Source organism: Medicago sativa, chromosome 7 (assembly GCF_051527215.1).
Source record: "Medicago sativa cultivar Bolivia chromosome 7, Bolivia_mono, whole genome shotgun sequence".
Lineage (NCBI taxonomy): Eukaryota > Viridiplantae > Streptophyta > Magnoliopsida > Fabales > Fabaceae > Medicago > Medicago sativa.
In genome coordinates this window covers 32,793,804-32,817,744 of record NC_140755.1, presented here as the reverse complement: position 1 = coordinate 32,817,744, position 23,941 = coordinate 32,793,804, and the positions used below count along the sequence as shown (strand labels likewise).

Here is a 23,941-nt window from a genome sequence, read left to right as displayed (position 1 = left end):
CTGAGTCTCTTACTTCTCTTGTATCCATATACGAAGTGCAGTTTAATAATATCAAAGTACTCCGTCTTACTCATAACATTTTCTATCCATTCCTGAGGAATTTCCATCTTCACAAATCACCAGCCACCTTTTGGCATTAAATATTTCCTTATCAAAAAATTCGTTATAAAACCTGACACCTTGAATTTCCTTCTCCGCATGCTTCATTCTTCCTAGGTCCTATTCAGCTTTCAGACATTTGTTCTAGCTGTCACATACTAGGTTGAGTTGATCAGGCTCAGCTAGATATGACATTTAGAATAAATATCTGGAACCCAATGTCCCCACTACGTTTTATTGAATTCTAATGACCCAAGGCACGATCTGAATCGACCAGCTCTGATACCAAATTGTAACGCCCAAACTAAACTTATCTAGAATATTTAGAATGTGCGTTAAACTTAGTACTGGATACATTAAAATTACAATAATAAAAATTTCGACTGAATAAATATATACATCACTGCATGATCGTACATTTGCTATCTGAATACATGTATGAAACCATAATAAATAATCTGAACTGATACGACACAAGCTTGTGGAAATATATCATTCAGCCTCCTGTATTGTCTCCTTGCCATGTACAACCTGCTGATCTGAAATAAAATAAAAGGGATTGGGGTGAGACGGGATGTCTCAGTGAGTTCCACCTATCCTAGGTTGTAGGCAATCACAGGGAACCTAGGATCGCCATCTGTCTCTAAACTTAACCCATTCCGGGTTTATACTGTTTTATCATGCATAACTGAGCGATCGGGGGATAACTAGGATCGCTATCTGAATTACTAATATAATTCTAATACTAATGACAAAATCATAAAACATAATCATAATGTCTGTCATATTATGTTAGAAATGTTAGCGTTGAACAAACAATATTATCTGAGTTGATTTTACGGAATAAACCCAGGTGGAGTAACCCCGGAATTTATTCCACTCTGACCGGTATTAATTTCCAACTGGCGGGAACTCAACTGACGGGGATACCGGACTCCTCTGATTATTGTGGGGTCATCCTCACGGATAGTGCCCGTTCCAACTGGCGGGAACCTTTCGTATCCAACTGGCGGGATAGCGAAAGCCACATATTGAACATGTTTTAAGAATTATAAACTGAGCTAATTTTCTGATAACTGAGTTAATCCTCAACTCCACTACTGACGGGGAGATAGAGAGGAATAACTTATCTTAACTGATTTTCTTATAATAACAACATCCTGAAACTGATAATAAAGACGTAGTGATTCTGTCTTTATTCTGAAATTAATTCTGATACTAACCTATTTAGGTTCTAGGCATATCGTTGTCATATGCCATTCCTAAAAGGTTATGAAATTTTCCCCATATCCTGATAAATTAAATCCGACTAATTAAGCCGAACTTTCATACTTAGAATTCTTTACTTTCCAATGATTGGAAATCTACCCATGAATAATTTGTTTCAATGGCTATTTTACTCTAAATATTCCTTTACACAAATAAATATACACTATGGTTGTGTATGGTTAGAGGATATGCATAATACAATTTCGGCTACATATTCGGCAATAATGAGAATTGGAGTCTTAGCCAAGCTAAACCATTATATTACCTTAAAAGTGTAATTTATATTAGCCAAGAGTCGAAATAAAGTAATAAAATCAAACAATTCTCACTTTACGTAACGTTAGCCGAAATTGCATATTTATTCATTCTCACGTAAAACTTATCATAATATTTTTCCTCTAACTTCTACATTACCATAATCATATTTATCAACATAAAAGTTATTTTAGAGTACTCTAGCAAGGGTATAAATCTTAATCATATTGTCACTAAATTATGTACTAATGTACTAAATCATATTCTATTATTCTAAAGGCATAATTTAACTACCCAAAGGGAAGTTTTCTAACTAAAGGAACTCGCCGTGAATCATTCTTGCAAATTGCAAGCAGCTTATTCCAAAATCTGCAGCTCTGCTATCTCCAAAACTCTATAATCACTTTCCCAAAATAGCTTATGCCTTAGCTTATAGGTCTTGCCCCTTCTAAAACAATTCAAATTAATCGTGACATAGCCTTACTTCATCAACCAGCTTACACAAAAATTTTCATTTCAGTCCCTGCACCAGAAGTTCGCCGTTTGGCTATTTAAGCACTTCTAAAACAGCTTAATTATCATTTAAGCACTTTTAACATTACTAAAACAGCTTATCATTTTTCCATTACTCATATGTCAATTAAACATATTTCTCATAAGCTGTTCTTCAGAAAATAATACTTGAAACAACTTAACTTTCAACTTAAGCTATTCTTCAATGACTTAACTAGCAACTTATAACTTCTATCACATAAATTTAGACCCAACCTTTAACACAGCAGTTCCAACATGTATTATTAGCCCTATGAACCACTTATACAGTAGTTTGAACTCACAACTTAGTCATTTAAGGCATTTTGCTCAAAACAGCTTAACTGTCAGCTTATGACCTCTAAACAATTCAATTTCTGCTCAAATTTTCCAGAAGCAATCCCAACATGTTTAAACACCTCCTAAACCAATTATACAAAATTCCAACATGTTACAATCAATAATCACTTGAAATAGCTTATGGGAATAACTTGCACACTTTAAGTTCTAAGTTCTCACACCAATGCTCCTAGCTTATTATCATTCTTCATACCATATTTCTAAATACCATTACCACACATAATCCTCTTCCAATTACACATAAAACATATATCAAATCTTGGATTAAATAAATTCCCATGAAAAGGTGATTATGCCACTTACCTTGTGATTAATCCATTCTTTGGTGCTCTAATGCAAACTCATAAGCTAATTCCCATGAGGCTTGAATGAAAATGAAGGTTATGGAGAATTAAGAGGAGGGGCGGTTTTGTGAGCAATGGAGGGAAAGAGAGATTTTTGAAACTTGGCTCTTGGCTAGAACTCCACATAGAACCCATTGGTAGCTTAATTATAGTGATTCCATGGAAGATTAGTTGAATTTTGGTGGCTAAAGTTGCATGGAAGTGGAGGCCGATTTCTTGGTCTTAGAAAGGAGGGAGAGAATTTGCTTTCTAGTGCAAGAAAGAAGTGGGTAGAAAGAACTAGAAAGTTGTTCCAACTTTCTTAAAAAAAAATCTCAAGTCCAAGTTACCAAATTGCCCTTCAAAGGAAAAGACATAATTATCCTCCGTTAATTCGTAACCATTTAATTTCTCATGTCCGTTGGAATAGTAATACGAGAAACTTACCAAATATCGTCGATTTCTCAACAAGTAATTAATCCTTGAAAATTATTTCCGTTCTAACATGTAACTGATACGACAATTTATTTAAAATTACGTGGGATATTACAGGAACATTGCAAACGTTAAAACATCTGACAGAACATATTAAAACAAGTGCGCTAGAATTTCAGCTTGGTTGTTCTTGTTGTATATACAAAGACAAGTTAAGGAGTACAAACTCTCAATCGTATAGTTGATCAAGCTTGCCAAAGTTGCTTTAAGTAGTTTGCTAGATGAATTAAACTTTACAACCATCATTCTTATGCAATGCGCCAAAAATTTTAGAGTGTAAAGAAAGTGTAGCAAGATATTTATTTTTTTTGGTTTGGACAATTCCATTGTTTTCACATGTGTAACCTTGTAAATTTTATAACTAGTATTATTTTCACATATGTCGCTCTAGCAATAGTAATATTTATAATAAAACTAAGAGCCGCCGGAATGGCTCTGCTAGGGTTTAACAGAGTTTAGTGAATCATTGAAACAATTAGCTTGTCATCCTTTACTTCACTCACGTTTTCATCAGGTAATGGTTTTGGCTTATTTGGTGTAGTGATTTTGGTTTGATTTTCCACCGCTCCACCTCAATTGGGATCTTCGGTGCTACCTTTCCAATTCTTCATTTTGGAGCACAACGTTATTTGTAGCATCCCAGTGATTCATCCTTTGAACACAGATCATTCACTTCGGTTGATACACGGGTTAGCTGATCGTGGAAATTGGAGTTCACTTTCCCTTGGCCTTGTGTTGTTGATACAGTCCCTATGCCTGTTCAATCACAACAGATACGACAAAAGTCGTTTGTGCAGCATCTTGCTACTGCTGATTCGGGTTTGATCAAAACGTTATTGCCGCAACCTGCAATTGTGGTGATGCTCTATGCAAGGTTTCAAAAAACGGACCGGTACGAGGATTGCGGCCGTGACCGTTTTTGGACCTTTTAACGTTGAGAACGAAAATCACAGGAAAATCGCCGTTACGACCGTTACGGCCGCGAAACACCGTTACAAACTTGAAAATACAGAAATTTGAACAGAAGAAGAAGGAATCGAATCTCAGATTTAAAAAAAAAAAAAAAAAGCACAAGCATACAAGAACAGGAGAAGAAGGAATCTGAATCTTATCTTTTGTACAGAAAGGTCAGGCATCTCAATCTTATCCTAATCCTCATTCACTCTCAATTCAACCTTTCTTGTAAGATCCCGTATTTTGTGCTATGTATTTTAGTATATTTTACTAAAATATTTTATAATAGTCAAGACCATGCTGATAATATGATGTCATGTTAATCTAATTAAGTCAATAATAAGAATAGTTAATTATTATCTTTATATAATACAAAAGCATACATCTATAAGCAATAGTACACGTGGCGTTTTCATATTCTCCATCTCATTTAATGTTTTTTCATTAACCAATCAAAATGGATCTTTACTCATTCATTTTCTATTAGCCAATCAAAATGAATCATATGACTCATTTATTTTTCATCAACCAATCAAAGTTGATTATGAAATATTCTTTCATTTTTTTTTGAGAGAGACATATTCTTTCCTATATATATAGACAATTTGATTTTCATTATTTTCATCTACCTTTTTCTTCCATAAAAAAAAAAACATTGCTTTCAACCCCATTCTTTTTTATTTTATTTATTTATTTATTTCTTATTTTTTTTATGGTTTTATTGTTTAATTTATTTAACATTTCTTATTCTTATGTTACTTTATATTGTGATTTCTTATGTTGTTGTTTTCTTATTCATATTATCTCTTTTCAAATTTTTTTTTGTTGTGTTTATAAGTTTTTTATTTTTGACCGGATCTTTAGTTTGGACATGGAAGTCAATCAAGAGAAAAGAAGAAATGCATCACATATCAATCAAAAAATATATATCAAAAAATATATCAAGGATTTCTATAACCCTTTTGTTTTATTTTAATCTCTCGATACTCGCAACCTTTACTATCTATTTATTTTTCTTTGTTTAACTTTTCTTATATTTTTTATGTTTTTAATTTGCTCTTTTATATTTTACTTTGGTGATTATATTTGATTTTTCTCTATTTTTCCTACTTTATACTTGAGATGGAAACCAGATAGACAAGAAGAAATGCATCTCATTTTCACAAAACAGATTGAATTGATAATTTTGGAGTGACATCTTCCAAATGATCTTTTTTTGAGAGGAAAATGATACTTTTTTGTATATGTCAAAAAAGAAAATCGTTTTTATGGCATCTTTAATTTATTTTTTTGGGTTAAAAGTTCATTTTTCTTTAACTAAAAGGGAGCAAGGTGCCATCCTAAAATTTTAAGTGCATTTTAAAAAATAATAAACTCAGTAATCATTTATGTTTTATTTCTTTATCGAAATCTCTATCTCTATTATAAACATTTACCTTTTTTTTTGTGTGTCGTCTTAGAATTCTAAGGTGCATTTAATGTTGTTCTGATTTAGTGCATTTCATATTTTTTTTATTCAATTTTATTCAAATTGTTTTTGCTATTTAATGCCATACTAATTTCATTACTAAATTAAGGGCATAATTGATGCAATTTACTTGCTTCTTTTTTCTATAAATATTGTTGGTGAGTCTCAACATTTTCACGTCATTCGGAATTCAATTTTGGAATTCTTCTCGAAATCTCTCTTTCATTTTATTGAAACACTTTTCTTCAAAGCATATTTTTTTTCCATCACTCTAACTTCAAAATATGATTCAATTTATGATATCAATCCACTAAATGTTGTGGATATCCATGTATTTTGTCCAAATACACATATTCACCCTATGATAATTTCAAGTTCTAACGGTTTATGGCATGGACATCATAGATCTACCCATGCAACTTTTTGAATGTTTATGTGCCAAGAGAAAATTAGATAATGTAAATTGTTTTTGTGTGTAGAGAATGTCCATTTGTTGGGTTCTTTTTCATCTATAATATATGTATGTTCGGTTTCATATTTTATTGAAATTTTGCCTTTAGATTGTTGGTTAGTCCTATTTGAATATTTTTGTAAGATTTATTTAGTGTTTGTGTCTGCTTCCCATTTGTACTTATTCCATGAAAGATTTTGATTTTTTTTTTTTGTGGATATCAATTATTTTTCTATCTATGACTATTGTTTATTCATGTTTTGATGTGTATATACGTTTGTAATCTTTATGTAAATAGAAAAAAAATTGACATAATACGAAAATGATTATTTCTTTTTCAATAAAATTTAATATCCTTTGAAAATTAAAAAATATACTTTTTCAAATATTAGTTTTAATTTTCGGAAAAATATATCAAAGTAGGAAATTTTCTAATCAAACTTATTAGGCCATATTTTGATTTATATCAAAGACAAATATTCCAATCAAACTTAGGCCATATTTTGATTTGTATCAAATTGATTTTAATTTTCATTAGATTATTAGGCCATATTTTGATTTGTATCAAAGACAAATATTCCAATCAAACTTAGGCCATATTTTGATTTGTGTCAAATTGATTTTAATTTTCATTAGACAGTCATTAAATGAATAATGAATTGCAGCATTCATACATATTAGTCAAAGCAAGACGTTTATATATATAAGGAATGATTTTTTTTTTTGGGGTGTGGTGGTATTTGGAATAACTTAATGGTGCATAAAAGGTACTAATTAATTTCATATCCTTTAATGCTTAAATTGGTCAAAAAAACTTATTTAGTGCTTTAAAAAAGTTCGTATAATTCATCGGAAGAAAAGTCAAAACAATTGTGATAAGAATGAATTTATTTACCAAGGAGGTGACAAGAATTAACTTTTTTTTAAGGATATAATGATAAGAATGAATTTATTTACCAAGGAGGTGACAAGAATTAACTTTTTTTTAAGGATATAAGAATGAACTTAATTACTGATCTATATTTATTTATATCTTTTTGATTGATCAACATACATAAATTTTCAAACATAGAGTTTGATTTGAGTAATTTAATATTATCAGTTTGATTTAATCATTTGTTACTTGATCGTGATGGTTAGTTAAAATTAAAAAAAGGACTTATAAATGTCTTATAGCATGTATTTCAAATTTGTTTCTTTAATAATCATCCTCATCTCTCTGATAGTTCATTCTGCTAGAGATTACATAATATTCTTTCTACTTATATTTCACATACCACATAATACAATCTTGATCGACCAGCTACACATCAACATACATCACACTTTGTGGTGGCAAAAGGGATGAGAAAAGTGCTCTATGAACCTCTTAACTGGTCACTTCTTAGAACTAGAGAAATATCATCAAGAATTTTTATAAGAAAGATCATCAAAACTATATGCGGCATCTTCACATTTCTCATCTCATTTAATGTTTTTTATCAGCCAATAAAAGTTGATCATTATTTTCATTAGGGTCGTGTCTTTTCATTATGTTTCATTGTTTCGCCCATAAAAAAAATCAAAAGAGGAGACATCATAATCTTTTCCGTTAATTTTAATGATTGTCTTTGTCTCAATTATCTTTATTGTCATCTTAAATTTCATTTGAAAATATTATAGCATTTAACCAAATTAACTTTACCCACAACAATATTAGGATAATGAACATGGAATAAAATTAATTTACGATGACAAATTTATATGTATGCAACACGGTTTCAAATGTAATTCAAATATATACATATATTGATTATTATTTATACGTTATTAACACAGTTCAAATATAATTTGATTTTTCAAATCTCCATTTATTATTATTGATTATTATTTATTTGCTTTCATAAGAATTTCAAATCTCCCTCATCCATTTTCTCCATTTTTTTTCTTTTGGTAGACATAAGAATTTCAATTCACATGGTTTATCCATCATCAAAATGTTAAAAGAAAATAACTAATGAAAACAATATCATGTAATCAACATTTGCATGAATCATGTGACATTGATTTCTTATACTAAAAAATGTTTATTACTTCGGTCAATCTAATTGTAGCATACGTCGCCTTTTAATTTATAAACTAATAAGATCATAACACATATCAATTGATATTTTTAAGTCATCTTGATTCTAACATTGTCATTTTATCTTTTTTATATTTTGTATTAGTATTAGGGTTTCAAACATAATTTGTTAGTTTTTCCCTCTTTGCACTAGGACCCTATCCTCCAGAAACTAGAGGGTTAGCACAAAAAAAAATTCACAAAAGGTTAAGAACAACCACACAAATGTGTTTGATACAACATCTTAACTTAAAATGTCTAATAAGTAATAAGCATGAATTTTGTTAACACGTCATAACACTTCTATAGTTTGCCATTGTCAGATCCGACTAAAGAACAAAAGTGAAATAATTTGAATGATAAAGGTTGAAAAAAAAATAACATCTAAGACAAATGACATCCAAATGCAAAAAAAAAAATTACATAATGTTGGGACTTCCCGAGGGTTAAAATGGGTTGGATAATCACGTTATGTTAAAAGCAGCCACACAAATAAGTTTGGCATCACATTTTCATCCAGGTCTTAAAGAAATTAGGTATATGATCTAATATGGAACTCTAACTCACACACGGCATGTTAACATATTTCTCTTAAGTGTGAGACTCTCTACATATGTTATTTGATAACATAGTCAAATTACCAAATTAGACCCGAGAAGGCATAACATGGTAAAAAGGTGGGATAATGGTGATTTAATGGAGGAGGTTTTTGTTCATTTCTTTCAAGAGAAAGAACATAAATTCGATAGGGAAAAAAGGTAAAAATTGAATTTTAACATGAGAGGAATGATAAGGAAAAAAAACGGAGTGTTCGCAATTTGTCTTTGAGATTATAAGGAATAAAGTGAATTGTTAATAATCTTTCCAATTTGTTGAAGGAGTTGCGGATTTTTGTGTAAATATTTGTTTAATATGCATGTATTTTATCAACTCAACATATTACATATATAGTTTTCCATTGTCTAATACCACCAAAGGTCAAAACTGTAGGAAATTTGAAACAATAGAGGTTGAATAAAAAATATAGCATGAATGTGAATGACATTCAATAGCTAAAATTTAAGATAAAAAAAATTAACAAACGACATCCAAAAACTAACAAAACAATACGAGAAATGTTAGGAACACACATTTTAACACATACTCTCTTTGATTGGTTAAAATTCACATGGGACTCACAAAATTTATATGGGACCCACATGATTTGGTGGGATTCATGTGAATTTTATCAAATCAAAGAGAATGTGTTGAAAAATGTATGTTAAAATGTGTTTCTAGCAATCCTCAAACAGTTTATCACAATGTTGGAATAATATCGTGACTTTCAGATGAGCCTACACTAAATTAGAGCATCATATTATGTCAATAGCAACTATACAGGTGAAAATGACACCATTTCTTCACACAAAATCTTAAGACATTAGGTATATGATCCATCTCATTTTTATGTTGTTTAAAATCTATTTTTCCTTTCAATGTAGAATGTTAACTCACACATGACACATTAACATCTCTTAATCAAGTGTGTGACTATTCACATCAGTAATCATGTGACATAGTCAAATAATGTCAAACATAGTAACGACATGTTCAAAAAGGTAGGTTGAAAGTAGTTTCAAGAGGGAAATTTATGTTCCTTTGTTTCATAAGAAGAGAGAAAGGAAATTAGAAAGAAAAAAGAAATATGAAAAATGAATTTAAATATGAAAGAAACGATAAGGAAAAAAAACATGCAGTGTATTTTTTTTTTTGTGCGAGTATACATAATAGATTCAGTTGCTGCTAATTTCATGGGTTTGTTGAAGAATATGAAGATTTTTGGTATTTTTACAACAAAAATAGACTTAATCAAAAAAGCGTCAAATCATTTTAAAGTATGTAACAAACATGTAATTTGTCAACTCGACGTGTATTTTTTTCTATCACATTCCATCAAAGTCCAAATGTGAAAGAGTTTAAATTAAGAGAGGTTGAATAAAAAAAAAATGAAAGCAAACGACATCAAAAATTAAATTTTAAGATAAAAAAATAAACAAATAACATCCTAACAATAACAAAGTAGTTTATCGTAATTTACTCAAAAAAAAAGTTCATCATAATGTTGTGATTATGGGGGGAACCTGCACTTAGTTTGATCGTCATATTAGGCTAAGAGCAATCATAAAGGTGAGATTGACACAACATCTTCTCTTATACTCACATTGTGTTTTTACTCTTTTTTTCTCTCTCTATTATTTTGATTTTAATATCAATGTCTATATTTCTTTGTATTTTTTGTTGTAACGTAAGTTGTCCCAAAAAATGGTTCTTCAAAAATCTTTCCTCTATAAAAAGTTGAGCAAATGACATCCAAAAATTAACAAAATAATTCATCATAACGTTCGGAGTTCCGAGGAAGCTTACAGTGACTTGGATCATCATATTTGACTAAAAGAAACTTCATAAATGAGATTTACACCACATTCTCATCAAATACTTTAAGACAATAGGTATATTAGTCATCTCACTTATATGTTGCTCAATATATACTCTTGCATCCAAAGTAGAAATTTAACTCATACATGACACATTAGCCTCTCTCCTCCAAGTGTGAGACTCTCTGTATCTATGATATAGTGATATAGCCAAAAAAGATCAGAGATACCACATGGTAAAATATGCAGGTTGGTGGTTGTTTAATAGGGAGATGTCTTTGTTCCTTTCTTTCATTAGATCATAGAAAGTAAAATAGAAAAAGAAAAGAGCTGAAAAAAATGAATTTGAACATGAGAGAATGATAAGAGGAAAAACTAAGGAAAATGTGTTTTATCCGTGAGAGTATATCAAATAGATTGAGTTGTTGGAAATTTTATGAATTTGTTGAAAGAGTTAGAAATTACCGGATAATTATGTTACCAAAAAAATAGGCTAAATCAAAAAATATCACATCAATTTAAAATGTATAATATGCATATATTTTTTCAACTCAGCATAACATTTTTGTATTTTTCCATTGTCAAATCCCACCAAAGACTAAAAGCGAAAGAATTTGAAATAATAGAGGTTGAATATAAAAAAAATATGAAAGCGAATGACAATTAATAACTAAAATTTAAGATAAAAAATTAAATAAATGACACCCAAGAACTAACAAAACGAATCATTATAATGTTGCAACTTCCGTGAGAACCTATATTGGGTTGTATCATCATATTATGCTAAGAGCAACCACAAAAGTGAGACTGACATCACATCTTTACACAAAGTCCTTAGGCATCAAGTATATGGATAATCTCCTTTGTATGTTGCTCAGCAACTACCCTTGCATCTAATGTCGAATTTTAACTCATACTTGACACATTAACATCTCTCTATTAAATATAAGATTCTCTGTGACCGTGATCCACCACCAAAAACCACTCCCTCTCCCCCACAATTATGAATCAGGATACGATATCACTGTTGGTTCTTCCAAGGGAGTCAGCACTAATGTGAATCAACTCATTGCATAAAGAGCAACCACAAAAGTGGTAATGATACCACATCTTAATCCAAAATCTGAATTAGTTTTTTTCATTTATTTGATGTTCAACCTCTACTTTTTAATTCAACACTGGCTTTAACCGACACTTAATATATCACGATATTTTATCCCTCAAATATGACGAAATTCTAGCCCGTGCTTGGCACGGGTGTCCATACTAGTTATTAATTAAATTAGATACATGCAAGTAGTGAAAGGTAGTGAGATATGTTACAACACCTTTCCACTCCCAATACACGTCACCATAATTGGGAATTAAGTTTCAACTTCCCTTCCTAATTATGGACAGTGATTGACTGCAGTCGGCGTAATCATGCAGTCACCGCAGTCGGGTAAAATCAAACCATTCAATTAATCGAAGCATCTTCATTCAGCATGGTCCTCTCTAGTGACACACACATAATCAAAATCGTATTGTGTTCCCAATCCACCGCAACTTCGTTGACCTTCTTCACCCTTCTCTTCTCCGAACATTATTCTGATCTCTGTAACAACTACAACCTCCATGGAAGCTCGACGAGCAGATAAAGCCGCTGCAACCCAAATGGATTCTCACCTACGGTGGCGGAGCCCTTCATGGGTTGGGGTGGGCCACGGCCCACCCGGAAAAATTAAAAAATCAACGATTATAGGTCTATTTTGCGAGATTTTATATAATTTTGTGTCGGTTTTAGGTTTCGGTTGATCCAAATTCCCGCAAAGTGGTGTAGTGGCCCACCCAAAAAATTTAAATAATTCAATTATAGGTCTATTTTGTGAGATTTTATACAATTTTATGTCGGTTTTAGGTTTCGGTTGATCCAAATTCCCGCAAAGTGGTGTAGTGGCCCACCCGAAAAAATTTAAATAATTCAATCATAGGTCTATTTTGCGAGACTTTAAACAATTTTTCAACGGTTAATTTTAGTGGCCCACCCAAACTTTTTTTTCTGGCTCCGCCACTGCTCACCTATTCTTTTTAATCAAAGTTTAGGTTTTATTATATAAGGCAATGGAAATCGACAATGAAACCTGTAAATTCCAATGTTGGCAACTTAGCATCAACAAACCAGAGTCTGTCAATTCAAAATCATCAAGCACCACTTGGTTAAAAGGTAAATAAAAATCAATTAAGTTTTTATTTCTCTCATCCATCACTTTTCATGGAACCAATCATCACCAACAACCCAATTAGTTTCAATGGCAAAAACAATCAAATTTGTTTCAGCAAGTTATAGTGGGGTGAAAAAATGGAAGACACATATGGCCATGGTAGTGGAGCGCAATTACCATGTGAACACCAAAGTGGGAACGGAGAGCAAAAGGAATTTCTACCACATGTTCCTAGAAGATGACGTGGCTGTATTAAATGCGTAAGATCAATCCAACGGTTAAATTTTAAATGACTGCAGTGACTGCGTGATTACGTGACTGCAGTCAATCACGGTCCCCTAATTACCTGGTCAACTCCTTCCACTCACACACTCATTCCACTACTTAGAAAGAAAAAAAGGGTCACATAGAGAACAAGGGAACGTGAGGGAGTCTGAAGTAGAAAGGAAAGAGAACAAGAAATTCAATTTAAGGAGACAAGTAAGAATATCTTTCCTCTTGCTATCCTTTTCTTTATTAATAGTGTTATAGAGTATCTAATTCTGCCATGTCTGTCTTATTACTGTTCTGGTTTTAGCAATAGGAGAATTGGGGGTTATAGAGAATCAAATGTTGGATTAATTATTTAATTAATCAATTATGGATTGACAATAATCAATTATTATAAGTTAATATTAATTTATAAATTATGGTCTATAGTGTTGAGCACTAATTAGTTGATGAATATGAGTGATTGAGCTATTCTTACTAAATGGACCGTGATGGGTTGAACCATTTAGATAAGCCCAATGAGAGGTCCCTGCCCTCAGCCGTTTATCTATTTAAACGTCATCCCATCAGACGGTTAATTATAATGAACAACATTTGTGAAAATCTAAAGCTATACGGAATGAGGGTAGTTATCCCTCTCATAGTTGTCGGCCGTTATCCTTCATCAACCTAATTTAAAGGTACACAAATTCTTCTTCCTTCTCTATTATCTATTATTGATGATATGCCATAATTTGTATCTAGTGATCCATAGCTAAATTCTAAAACTTTATCAATTGGTATCAGAGCCAAATAGATACAACTATGGCTATCACGAACTCTATTTTGGTTTGATCAGAATTTGTGTATAAATCGATTAAATTATTCTTGATATTAAACTAGGGGTTTTGTGCATGTCATATATGGCTTTATTGTTTTATTTCTATGTCGCATGATATGAGATTAGTTTTCAATCATATGGGTGCTATTTGAAACGATCAATCCCAACACAAGGTATTAACAATTCCCAAAATTCCAAAATTCTTAAAAGGTTTTCCTTGTGAAATGTAAACCATGAACCCCATTTTCGATCCAAGATTTCTCACTATTGTGTTAATGATTCATGATATCTAATGAGGAATTCTCTAAATCGATTGTTTCCGAACCAAACCCAATTCAAATCGAATTTGAATCTAAATTTTGCTATGAACCCTAATTTTCATTCTGTGATTGGGTCGATATTCCTCAAAATTGATATGTGGATTCTTTTCTTCTCTTAATTTCGATCAAATCCATACAAAAATATCCGCGTTTCACTTGGTAAATTGCTAGAAACAATCGCCCACATGTTAATATCAACCCGCTTAACCTATCCGGGCAAAGAAGATGCAACGCGCGTGAATTCCACGCGCTATATTATAAAAAATAAAAAAAACACTCGCAGCTGTAGCGCGTGTTCAATATTTAAAATTCCAATTTTTTTTTATTTTCTTTTGCCAAATAATAATAATTTAATATTCTGAATATTTTGGTAAATTTTGGAATTTGTTTTGACACCTTAAAATATATTATGTAATTTTTACATGGGGATAATTAAATTATATTCTAAAATATTATATTCTCAAAATTTGTGTTAAGATTTTATGAACATTCCATGTTCTGTTATGACACTTAGAAAAATTAAATTATCTCTAAATAAATGTGTCAATGAGAATTGTTCATCCCCGAAATTTAAGTAAATACTTCATTATTTATGGATAAATTTGCAATTTCTTTTGCACCCAAAATATTTAGAAGATTTGATTTATTCTATGCCCTTAAGGTCTAGTATTTAAATTACTTTATGAAATCTCTTAATATTTGATGTAAATTAATATGAGAATCATATACTCTGTTTAACTCATATATTCTTTGTATTTGAGTCTAAAATATCCTATGAGAATATACTTTGTATAGTTATAACACTTTTGAAAAAGATTCCTTTAAAGTGTTATGATTGTGAAAATTCTTAGACTCAATCTTGTATATTCTTGCATCAAATATTCTATATAAATTACTATATTTTGGGATTTGTTGATACCCTCAATTATTTATTAAGTCAAGAGTAATTTGACTATTATGGCATATATATTCTTGATTTGTGGGTTTCAAAATTTTGTCAAATCTTGAATAGATCATATATTAATTAAATTGAGAATAATTTATTTCAAATAATATATTCTCAATATTTGAGCCTAAACTATTTTGAAAATTCACTCTTATATTAGTATCACCAACTATCTAATCAATTAAAATGTTACTATTGTGTATTTATAGAAGGCTCAATTTTATTTATTTTAATGTCAAATATAATTAATTTAAATTCTACGGTTTTAAAATATTCTTGGCATTATAAATATTCTAATTTAATATATTTTTTAATTCATATTATCTTAACATAAAAATCCAAAGTTTACTAATTGATCATTCTTTTGGCGACATTTTTAAACTTAGACATTTATCTCTGATTTTTGTCACAAATTGATTTAAAGGGTCCTCATAATATTTTGTTTTCAAATGAGTATAGTGAGTTGTATATATATCTCATTTATATTAATTGAATCTAAAATTGGCATTTTTCTCTTTAATATACATTATGCTTTCTACTATACTCTCTAATCTAGACCCATGGTTTATTACTCTAAATTTTGTGACAAACATCATTAACTATCTAATTATGTGTCTTGTCGCAATTAAATGTTTGGATCACAATAATATTAAGCTACATATTTTATATATAGTGAATAATGCATTGTTGCATTTTTTTTATGCTAAAATTCTAATTATGAATTAAAATTTGTACGCCTCTTTGTTGTTTATCCGTTAACTATTATCAAAACAACTTATTAAGAATTGAGGCAATTTTTAAAAATATTTATCATCCTTACATCTGAATTCTTATATAAATCATATTGATTTATAATTAGAGTCTCACATATGTTTATTTATAATTGCTTATTCTATATTCATGATTATTTTGAGATGACTATATTATAAGATATTCTCGTTAAGTCATCAAAGATCATTGGCTCTAAGTATAAGGATGAATGTCACACTCTGCGAGGTAAGTTGTTATTTAATTATTTTATCCTCTTGTGACTTATTGCTTATTATTGCACATATTAAGAAATTTAGTTCTTCTTTTCTTTTGTTGTGCAATTATGATATCCTATATAGAAATGAAATCATTTTTCCAGAATATTCTAAACAGAACTCTGTTGTTATATACTATTTTTCTTACTATAATGCTCCATTTTGTATTTATGTTCTTTCTAATTTATAGTGGGAGTATTGAAAAAATTTATTCTAAGAGTTCTATTCTGAATAAATTAGAAAACTATTTGACACACTTGTATTCCAAATAATAACTTTTGTTATTATACTACTTCATATAAAAGAAATTCTAAAGTCATATTTATGATGTGCTAATTTAAAATATTGTTAAGCACATTTTTCTATTATTTGAATATGATCGAAGTTGAGTAAATTAAGTACAATTGTTTATGCATGATATTATTGTATCATATTCTCTTAAGCATAAACATTATTGATTTGTATAATTGTAATCTCACCTATCGTGGGTACAATTATGCGAATTTTGTTAAATAGATTAACATTATATTGGTAAGAGTCATACCATATTGGTGTGTTGTTATTAATATAATTGTTATTATTCAATGTACCTAAAATGTTTATACTTATGTCAATTATAATTAGAATACTCTATCAATGTTTAAATTTTGAGACATAAGAATTGTACATTGTGATGATATAGTTCTTACTTATTATTATCCTTAAGGTCCTTGAATGAGATTACAATAAGTAAGTTACTCTATTAAAAGACATGTAGAAAATTGAATAAATATTGCAATCCAATATTATTACATTTTGAATTAAATTTCTACCTAAATGTGATTTTTTATATATATAAATATATCAGATTGCTACAATCCCTTTGTTATGTGAGTGACGGACATACCCTATCGGTGTGACGTTACTTAACATATCTTTTTTGTGATAGAGAAATAGTTGAATATTTTATTTAAAATATTTTCAAACTTTTAATTCAACTATCATGATTAGTTCTCTATGAAGTGGGAGAATCATTGCTATGTATTGTGTAATGTGATGGACATACCCTATCGGTATGACATTACTTAACATAATCATCCTTTTGTGGGTAAGATAGTTTAACTATCATTCTCCATTAAGTGGAGAAAATATCATTCTTCAACAAGTGAGAAAAATTCTACATGTCAACTAACTATATCTCATAAACAAATATATTTATTTGTTTCATAACTTTAAATATAAAATTATTGTAGAGAATTATATTGAGGATATTAATTATGCTATTGCTATTCTTTAATACTTATGGAAGCTTATGACTATTTTCTCTTATATCCTCGGTAATAATAAAATATAAGTCTTGTGTATTTTTCCTTCAAAAAAAAAAAGTCTTGTGTATTTCCGCTGCTTGTAACCTAATTTTTTTCTCAAATGTGTGGAAGTATAATTGTAGCATTTGAGTTTTGAGTGAGTTATTAAAATTGTGAATAGAGTCTCATATCCTATTTTATAATAATAGAGACTTATCTCACTCATATGATGATAAACCTTTTATATAATCATCATACTATGTCATATAAAGGTTACTATATTTATAAAATTCTTTGGAATTTCAATTGTGAAAAAGGAGATCTTGTATTATAAAATTTTTAAACGAAAATTTACTTCTCCTTAATTCTAAATACAGAATATGTGGTTAACTACGAAACCAAATTCTTGATAATATCTGTCATTGATAAAATTTGTATTTATGGGGGTTTCATATTATCCTTGAGTTACCACTTGTGTTAATAATTCTGCTATATTAATGTGCAAAATATGTGGTTGAGTTCATGAAACTCTATTAGTTGAAATTATATAACCACTTATGTTGATAATCTTGCACTAGTAATCAAGTATCCCATTGTTGAAAATTACATTATTAAAATATTTTTATATATCAGTGATCACTAATAAGAATCCCACTTACTCTTGTTTATATATATGTGGGATCAGTGGGAGTGTGTACACAACACTATATACTATGAGATCAAATGAGAAATCTCACTCTTTTATATATATATATATATATATATATATATATATATATATATATATATATATATATATATATATATATATATATATATATATATATATGTGAGATCAAGAGAAATGTGTACACAATTTTATATACATACAATTTGATATTCTCGTCATTGCCATATACTCTTGTGCACACTGTAAAATATGGCATAGTTTAAGAGACTTTAAACTTTAGTCTCATTCTATTATATTGAGATATATATTAAAATTCTTTTAATCTCAATAAGCATCATAATTAGATGCTTAAGTCAATTTTGTTGGAATATGCACAATAACCTCTTAGCATGAAAATAAATATTGTGCTTCTCTTTTACCAACATTCCACATTTTATGAGGTAATAAATAATAAGTACAATGTATAATGTCAATACTCCTATCGAGTATGATATTGTGTTCTTGAAGTACTTATAAACTGAGATAATCATAAATGTTCGTTCATCATAGACATTCTAGTGGCCACATTAATCCACATTTTATTTTCTTTAAACCGAGTGTCTATGTTGATCCATTTTGGAGATTCTTGAATTTCCTATTTCTTTATGGATTTTCATAGTCATGTTTTTTCTAAAATGCTTGGGCCATTCTTTAATGATTAGTGTCACTATAAATTCATCATTTGTTAGAAACGTGAGTCTTTGATCTATATGATTTGTTTTCCCTATCAGATTCAATTTCTGCAGCATTAAAGCTTACTTCTCTTTTGAATGATTAGTGCTTTGACCATACATATAATTTTCAAATTAAAATTCTTTATGACAAGTGAAATTTTATATTCTTTTAGTAATTGAGTATGGTCATCCAAGTGGGAGATTGTTGGATTAATTATTTAATTAATCAATTATGGATTGACAATAATAAATTATTATAAGTTAATATTAATTTATAAATTATGGTCTATAGTGTTGAGCACTAATTAGTTGATGAATATGTGTGATTGGGCTATTTTTACTAAATGGACCGTGATGGGTTGGACCATTTAGATAAGCCCAATGAGAGGTCCCTGCCCTCAGCCGTTTATCTATTTAAACGTCATCCTATGAGACGGTTAATTATTATGAACAACATTTGTAAAAACCTAAAGCTAGACGGAATGAGGGTAGTTATCCCTCTCATAGTTGTCGGTTATCCTTCATCAACTTAATTTAAAGGTACACAAATTCTTCTTCCTTCTCTATTATCTATTATTGATGATATGCCATAATTTGTATCTAGTGATCCATAGCTAAATTTTAAAACTTTATCATCAAATTCTGCCATGTCTGTCTTATTATTATAGTTCTGGTGTTAGTAATAGGAGAATTGGGGTCATATAGAATCAAATTCTTCCATGCCTATCTTATCACTGTTCGAGTTTTAGCAATAAAAGAATTGGTTCATCGTTTCGGATAGTAACCGTAATTAAGAGATATAATTGTCTGTAGAGATGATAGGAGTATTGGTGGAGTAGAAATGTAGAATAAATGAAAATTGAGATGTTGTATATAGGAGGAAACCTGATGACAATGGTAGTATTAAATAAAAATAGAAGGTTCTTTTTCGGACTAATGTAAAATGAATTGCTTAAAACAAATTGATAGACAAACATCAGCCAGGAGTCGAGATAGAGTGTAACAAGAGTAAACTAAGTAATTGAATTTTGTTCATATGTTGTATCCAGTTTTGTTTTGCTTGTCCTTAAGGTATATTCAAAGCCTGATATAAATTTCTTATGACTAGTGTCACATTATTTAGTTTCCTCCCTTTCCTTCTTGTGGGATTGGCCACTGTGTTGATATATACTTTGTAAATTTGACAAAATGAGAGAATTGGGTTATTCCTTTAGGCAGTCACCACAATTAAGAAAAAAAATAAGTGTTTCGGGGAAATGATAGGCCACTAGTAAGATTATTGGTAAATAGGTGGATACCTGACATAGTTGTGCTATTATACCTTTGAGCCAACCTTTATATTAATGTCTGGACTATTTTAGTGTATTAGTAATTAGTGTATTCTAGTTCCCCATTAATTATTCTCGATTAGTAATGAAATGCTCCACATATTTGTTGGTGATTTCCAAAATAATGGAATCACTTTAGAACCAAAAGTTGTAACTCTTCATGGGAATCATTCATATACATTGAAACTTTTCGCAAAGAGGGGCTTAATGAACATTTGCATTGGTTCAAATGTATATGATTACAACCTTTGGCAAAGGGGTGCTTAATGAACCTTTGCATTGATTCAAGTGTATATGATTATAACCTTTGACAAAGAGATGTTTAATGAACCATAACATTGTTTCAAATCAAAGGGGTGTTTTCTCTCATATGAAGGTTCATATAATGCACTATAAATGCTTGACATTTGGGCATTAGTTTGACAGAACAAAAACACACAATTTTGGACAGAAAACAGAAACCAGAATTTTGTTGCATTAACAAAATAATTCTCCATCATTCTCTTACTCTAAATCATCTATCAATTCTCTAATGCATGAGTGAATTGCTGGAACCATAAATTTGTAAAATACTGTTAGGAGATACGCTTGGTGTGGTTGTGCAATACACGTCAAGGAACTCATAGTATCCTGAAGGGGATTCGCCGGTCATTCCTTATTGCATCCAATATACAGTTATTGGTGGGGGCGAATCGAACCTAAAGGTTAGTATGGCAAACCCATACACTTTGAGTTTACATGCATAACTATTAAACTTTTCAAGTTTCAAGTGCAGCAGCCTCTTCCCAACAATCAAGATATACAACAATCTTTGGAATTTATGTGTACACTTCATCGTATTCATCTTCATCATCTTCTTGGTCAAGTTATTGCAGCAGACCCCCAAGACAAGATCCAACAATCTTTAGGTTCGATTTATGATTTACTTGTGATTAATGGCTGCAATTTTTAGAAGAGATGAAAGTATACTTTTCATCCATGACTACGGTGAACGGTAAACAAATTCTTTTTATGAATATATCTTATGGAAATTTATGGATAAATATTTCATATGTGATGTGTTTGTGTTAAATTTACATGTGGTTGTAGATAATATATGAATGGTAAATTTTGATATGTATGAAATTTATTGTTTGAAATCTGTTTGATGTGAATTTGAACATGAGATAATGTGCATATAAGTGATTATCTATTATGAAATATTTAGTGTTCTAAATGCATGTGTATAGTATCTAAGTAAATATGAATATGTTAGATTTAACATGTGGTGACATATATATATATACATGATTTAGAAATTGTTCAAGTATATGAATTTTGATGAGTATAGTAATATGTTAAGAATGTTTAAACACTATTTTATTTATGAAAGTAGTGTAGATAAATTGTCAAAATATCAAGTGGTTGCTTTAATGATATTATTTACTTTGTGTAAGAAATTATTATCATTAATATTGTGTTGATATTATATGTACATGATAATATGAAAAGTAATGGTTAATTTCTTGTTTATCATGATATTAAAATAATTTGGGTATGTTTTGAATTATTGTAAGTTGATATATTGTAAGTTGATATATGTTAAAATTTTCTTTCAGTCTTTCAAAAATTTGTTTGAGTTCTTTCAAATAGTTTGAATAAGTCTTCATTTCAATTCTATGTCAAAATCCATTTCAAAAATTGCATTTGAAGTCATTTTGAGTCAGTTTAGCCCCTAGGGGCATTTTAGTCTTTTCAAGTGTTAAAGCACTGTCTGATTTCTAAAAATTGTCTCTGAGTCTTTTAATTTTGTTTGTATACGTTCTTGCTTTAATTCCTTGTTAAAAATCCATTTTTAAATTGCATTTGGAGTCATTTTGAGTCAGTTTTGCCCCTAGGGGCATTTTAGTCTTTTCATGTGATAAAGCTCTGTTTAATCTCTTAAAATTGTCTCTGAGTCTTTTAACTTGCTTGTGTAAGCTCTTGCTTTAATTCCCTGTTAAAAATCCATTTTAAAATTGCATCTGAGTCATTTTTAGTCGTTTTGGCCCCCAGGGGCATTTTGGTCATTTCACATAAAATCTCTTATCTGCTCTGTTGTTTTTAATCGTCTCGCTTTACGTTTATTTTCAATTTACTTTTTCAATTCAATTTTAGTTTTAATTTTCATTTTGGTCCTTGTTTGTTCACCTTGCAAATATTTTGTCCAAGTGCCACGTGTCCGAATGCTATTAGTCCACAAAAGTTTGTTAGAGTCCAAGTGCCACATGTCTCTATCCTATTGGTCCAAGGCCAATGAGCTAGCCTATAAATTGGTCAAAGAGTCAATTAATCATGGATTCAATCATTTTTTTTCCACAAAAATCCACAAAAAATAACAAAATCAATTTTCCTTTTTTTCCCTCTTTTCTTTCTTCCACCGTAACTACCATCTTCAACCACCCTAACTAACTCTTTCAACCACCATAACCAACTATTTTTTCCACCACTTTCTTCATCCCTAACAACCTCCAACCACCACAACAATTTTCCACCACCACTTCCTCCACCACTCAACCGTCCTAACCACCGCTATCTCCGTCACAACACCGCCGTAACGAACCTTCCAACTCCACAACCTTCAGCCGTATTCGAATTCACCAACATCAAAGAAGAAACCGAATTCAAAGCCATCACCGGAAGATCACAACAGCATCGGATCCAGTCAACAACGGCAAATTCGAACCAGAAATGAAGTGAGCAGATCCGAACCGAACTCAAGCAGCAACAGAATCGAAGCGGAAACAGGTCGTGAAAGAGAAAGAACAAAGCTGATTCAATCCAATTCAAAGAATCAGAACGAAGAACAACAAACGGAAACGCAGCCGAATCAAGCGCAGAGAACAAATCGGAAGCGGATTCGAAATACACTGAAGCGTAAACGTGAAGTTTTCCGTCTCTAGAACAGATTTTCCGCCAATTCGAACAAAGGTATGATTTCTCCGTCAGTTTGTTTCTTTTAATTCTCTAAAAGGTTTCAAATAGAAGTTGGTAGATCTAGGCTTTTGTGTGTGTTATTTGAGATTTTTAAGCTGATATTTGGGATGAGGAAGGAAAAGGATGTGTCGATTTACAAAGAAAATTTGAAAACAAGGAGTTTTGAAACTCCGGTGCGGTGGTGCCACCACCGGCCACCGCACCGGAAAACGAATTTCCGCCGGAGAAGAAAGAAGTGTGGGGGCGCTGCAATTTGTTTTAGGAAAGATGAAGAAGGAACATTGTGTTTGTTTCCTTCAGGAAATTAATATATACTTCTTTCACTTGACCCATGGTTTTGACCCATACCCACCAACCCATATCCATGATCCATGAAACCTAAGCCCAATGATTGTCTTGTGCCATGCCTGGACATGTTTTGCTATATACACCACCCTTGCATGTGCGTTTGGACTGGCTTCTTGCTGTTTACACCCCCGTTTGATCAATTCTTGTACTAAAACTTTCTAAAAATTTTGCGATGCTTGTGTTTTGTTAATTCTAATTGTTTTTAGCATTGATACATGATTAATTTGGATCTAAAAAATATGTGAAGATATATTGATTTTTTTTCAATTCATTGATTTTCATTTTTGTTAAAGTGTTGAGAAAAAACTCCAAATTAATCATGTATTTCTTGCATAGCCT

General features: G+C 30.5%; 1 long non-coding RNA gene across 1 annotated transcript; it reads right to left on the bottom strand.

Moving 5' to 3' along the window:
- Window positions 1-404: 404 nt before the first annotated feature.
- On the bottom strand, window positions 405-3,382 carry LOC146905725 (uncharacterized). Its single transcript, XR_015018895.1, has 2 exons — window positions 2,818-3,382; window positions 405-2,146 (listed from the first exon to the last, which is right to left on the bottom strand). It is a non-coding gene; the product is annotated as an uncharacterized LOC146905725 (long non-coding RNA).
- Between the last annotated feature and the right edge of the window lie 20,559 nt (window positions 3,383-23,941).